Source organism: Elephas maximus, chromosome 20 (assembly GCF_024166365.1).
Source record: "Elephas maximus indicus isolate mEleMax1 chromosome 20, mEleMax1 primary haplotype, whole genome shotgun sequence".
NCBI lineage: Eukaryota > Metazoa > Chordata > Mammalia > Proboscidea > Elephantidae > Elephas > Elephas maximus.
Window position 1 is genome coordinate 75,788,329 of NC_064838.1, and position 5,091 is coordinate 75,793,419.

Here is a 5,091-nt window from a genome sequence, read left to right on the forward strand (position 1 = left end):
TTTCTAGTTATTTGTTTGTCATTATTCGATAAGATCACTGAGGTTATTGACCATGTTTTAATCAGCTTTATATTCTTAAAATATTGGACAGTGCTGAAACATAATAAATCATATTGCCTATTTGTTGAATGAACAAACAAATTATCTGGAGGTTTCAAAAAGTCACTAGTCATTGTTATATTTACAGGTAAGTTTATCTCGAACTCTGAAATAAGGACACACAGAAGAACATATGGAACAAAGGAACAATGTGACTGAGCTTGTCCTCTTGGGGCTCACTCAGAATCCCCAGGGTCAGAAAATATTATTTCTTGTGTTTTTGCTGATCTACATTATGACAGTTGTGGGCAACCTCCTCATTGTCGTGACTGTGGTGGTCAGTCCAACACTGGATGCTCCTGTACACTTCTTTCTTGGCTATTTATCATTTATGGATGCTGTTTATTCTACTACGGTCACCCCAAATATGATCATAGACTTACTCTATGAGAAGAAAACCATTACTTTCCAAGCTTGCCTGATCCAGCTTTTTGTAGAACACTTATTTGGTGGTACTGAGATTTTACTTCTGGTGGTCATGGCCTACGACCGCTACGTGGCTATCTGCAAACCACTACATTATATGATGACCATCAACCAACGGGTGTGTGTTCTGCTGCTGATGGTGACCTGGGTTGGAGGTTTTGTGCATGCAGTACTTCACCTTCTCTTTGTTTACAATCTTCCCTTCTGTGGTCCCAATGTCATTGACCACTTCTGCTGTGACATGTACCCCTTATTAAAACTTGCCTGCACTGACACCTACCTATGTCATTGGTCTCACTGTGATTGCCAATGATGGGGCAATATGTGTAGTCATTTTTATGCTGTTATTCATCTCCTACGGAGTCACTCTGCAGTCTCTGAGGAACCTTAGTCAGGAAGGGAGGCACAAAGCCTTATCCACCTGTGGCTCCCACATCACTGTGTTAGTCCTCTTCTTTGTCCCTTTTTTTTTAATGTATGTCAGACCTCCTTCCACTTTACCCATTGATAAATTCTTGACTGTGTTTTACACTGTTTTCACTCCTTTGTTGAACCCCTTAATCTATACTCTGAGGAATGCAGAGATGAAAAATGCCATGAAGAAGCTTTGGGCCAGAAAAAGGAAATGAGGTCATAGGCACACAGATCGCCTACTTTCAGTAAAGAATAGTCCATTCCAGGAAAGCAAAACACTGAAATCCATTGCTTTAGAGTTCCAGGAAAGCTGTGTGTAATATTTAATTGTGGTAAATATTTCCTCATGTTACATGACTTGTGATGACGAAAAACATTTATTAGGATACTTCCAATGATTAATTTTTTTCAAGATATATTTTTCAGATTTTCATTTCCTGGGAAAAGAATTCTTTTTTTGGTGTCGAATTGTTCTGTTGAGTCTATAGATTTATATACAGACTCTTGAAATAAATCTAATCCTTTTTTACAATTAATAGTGCCCATTGCTGATTTCAGAAAAATACATTTTGAAATATGACATAAACATATGTTTCACTCCATCCCATGCAGAGGTAGTCCGTATTACATTAGAAGTTTATTTTTTTTTTGTATCTGCAAGATCTCTTACATATGTAGTTTTGTTTGTATTGCTTAGCATGTTAAGGTTTATGAGAAAGAATGCTTCAGAATTCTAAATTAATCATGAGGAGGCTAAACATACAAAAAGAATGTGAATGATCAAGGCGGATATGCAGAAAAATGACTCAGTCTTACTTATTTTCCCAGTTGGGAAACCATCTTATCTCCTCAAGTGAAGCAGCTTTGTTTGGTGTTATATTTTCATAAAGACGATGAATTTATCTTCCAAAGTCATTTAAAATATCTGATGATAGCATTGTTATTTTTCAATATCCCATCTCCTTCTTGCTCATGGTGTTTCATGGTCTTCTAAAAGGACCTAGACCCTGCCTTCCACATGTAAAATTAGCAAAATCCATAATCAGCGTGCTTCAAGTATACACTACAGAACTTGACACGAGGTTAATTTACTTAATTTACATGATTTCATTGTCAAGAAAGATGCTGAGTATTTATGCTGTTTCCATTCTCACGTCTTTTCTTATGGTAATGCAGATTATTAGGTAACAAGGAGACTGGAATATATCGTTTTATTTGACAAAGGCGTCACTCATTACTTCTTCCTGAACATTTCTCCTTTGAATCAGGCTTAAAATATTATCTGCCACTGTTATAGTAGGAAATTTGTGGTCAAAGATATTCATGGTCCCTGCCTCCCCTGTTCAGTCTTACCTTGTGAAGGCCTAGTGCAATGGGGGATTAGGTCCATTTCACTGGTAAAATATAATGTATGCTTGGCTTTGTATCCTGATATTTATCTCCAGTATTATTAAAGGGGTATTTCTTATACTTTCTCAACCCTTCCTAAGTATAACACTATTCAGCAAATAATACTAAATATTTGGTTGTCCTGAGTTAACATAAACAAATTCTCTACTTTTAGACATTTAGTCAATTTTCAAATTTGTAGTTATATCAAGTGTGAGATAAAAATGCTGCTTATTGTCTACTTATGTCCACTGATTTATAAATTACCTAAAGGCACAAAAGTTAATTATGTTTGCATTCTCTCTTTCTTGCACAATGTCTGGGATATAGAATTCACCCCAGAAGTTTTTTAAATTATTTGTATTCTTGAATTCACAATCTATTGGAATCAGAATTTTTACTGATGAACTCTTCATGTATTAAATATATGCACCAGTTTTCTTTGCTATTTGCTCTAAATGTTTACCTTACCATGTTTTTCACATTGCAATTATGAGTGTTTTTATACATAGATGTTATATTAAAAAATTCTTTTACTTTTGGTGTCTTCATTTACATGTACTTGGAGAATTCCATATCCTTTCATTGACTTTATGCATTTTAACCTTTTTTTTGTTTTGTTTTGTAAATAACTTTTCAAATAATACTGTTTTCAATCCATATAGAATTTATTTTTATTTTCAGTGACAGAATATCTAAACCTATTTTTTCCAAATCAGTAGAATATTCTGCCAGCATAGCTTATTGATTATTTTAAGTACCAATTAAATTTTTTTTCTGTTAATATGTCATTTTATACATCTAAAAGAATCAATCTTTTCTGTCTTTTTTTGGTTTATTTCTCTGCCACTAACTCATACTGTTTCAGTAACCAAATATTTCTAAAGTTACTTATACCTGGTCCCCCAAAATAAAGAAACCAAACCCACTACCATCGAGTCTTTTCTGACTCATAGCCACTCTATACGACAGAGTAGAACTGCCTCATAGAGTTTCCAAGGAGCAGCTGGTGGATTCAAAATGCTGACTGTTTGATTGGCAGCTGAGCTTTTTGACCACTATGCCACACCTTTTTATTTAAGAGCTCTCTTTGGAAAACAGTGGATTTTGTTTTTCTTTCAGGAAGTGAACCTTGCATTCATTTCACTCAACGATAGAAATGGAAATCTTGCCAGAGGTTCCATTTTATTCTGAAAATTATGCTTATGAATATGATAGACTTCCCTTGAACCACGTTCTTTGTCCTCTATGTGTATGTACTGTTTTGTTTTTATTAAGGAGTTTTGTTATGCTGCTCAATCTTTTAGTGACTGACCCTCTGACATCACCCACTACATAAAGGGCACTCATGATATTATTTTCTTGTGTCTCTATGAAAGCCCAATGATCTTCCACTAGTCATCTTTCAAATAGAGTGCATCTTATCCCTGTATCAGGGAATTTTTGAATCCCAACTCCTAGTGTTCATCACTGCGTGGCAGTATTAGGTTTCTGCCAGTGTCCCCATCTGCATATATTCATAAAATAGACATTTCCAAAGTTATCTGAGCACTATGATTATGGCTTTCTAATGCAAAAGCTATACAAAGAAAAAGAAGAATTGAAACATCTGAATTGTGGTGTTAGCAGAGGGTATTTAACATACTATGGCCTGCCTGAAGAATGTAATGAATTAACTTACTTTGATTATGACCATGTCTAAATTTTATCTCACAGCATTGTGACAGTAAGCTAAGTCAATCCTTGAGGAAAAATGTAAATATATATTTCACTTCTTTCCACATATAGCTATGCTTAACATTTCTCTAATTCTAAAAGTTCATTTGGAAGCAGAACAATATGGAAATTGCATTTAAATTTTGAAAGATTAATGAACTGTTGTTGATAATAAGACAGATTATAATGTTGTAAAAATTAAAATCAAGTAATACTGGCTTGAAAAACACACTCATAAACATAAACTAACTTAAATTCATATATACATTTAAGATCAGGGTGTTTCAGTCAGGATGGTTCTGTTTGCAAATGATAGAAAACTCAACTAAAACCTTTTTGAAATATAAAGATACTTATAATTGGCCATAATAACTGTAAACTTCAGGGTTTATATGGCAAGCTTCAGGGTTAGTTGATAACGTGTATCAATTTTGTGTAAAGGAGCCATGCATGCAAATAAAATTTTAGGTCACTAATTTAGGGTTCCAGTTTAAACTCCTAGTCAGGTTGAGTCTTGGTCCAACTGAGAATGAAGTGATTAAGTTAAGAGACATTCTCTTGGATCAGAAGTTAAATCTTCATGTTGTGACTATTCGTGAAAGCAATTGCTGATGGTGTTTGAGAAATAGATCATTATGGTTCTAGCTGATCTAGATTCAGGCTTAGATCAACAACATCTACTCCAGTCCAGAACTGCAGAACTGTGATTATCTACCTTCTCAAGAATTGGAGGGTAAATTTCAGAAACTTACCTAGTCCCAATGTTCTCTGCCTCTGAGCCATAGGGTTTATTGGGTATAGGCCCTCTAACAGTCAGAGTAAGGCCTTCCTCCCCTAGGAATATGGTTAGACAAGAGAATCTGGGGCTTGTTCTCCTTTAATTTTGGAATAAATATTATTTACTTTGTCTAAAGACTTACTAATATAAAACTCAAAATTTATCTTATTTTAGAATTTTCTTTTCACATTACAGACATTTCTCATTACTTGGTCGTCCGCTACTTTTTCTTGGCAAGATCCAAGTCTTTTTCCTCTAGGGATTGTCTA

General features: G+C 34.6%; 1 pseudogene; it reads left to right on the top strand.

The window, feature by feature from the left end:
- Positions 1-226: 226 nt before the first annotated feature.
- Positions 227-1,154, top strand: LOC126063956 (olfactory receptor 4A15-like; annotated as a pseudogene).
- The last annotated feature ends 3,937 nt before the right edge of the window (positions 1,155-5,091 follow it).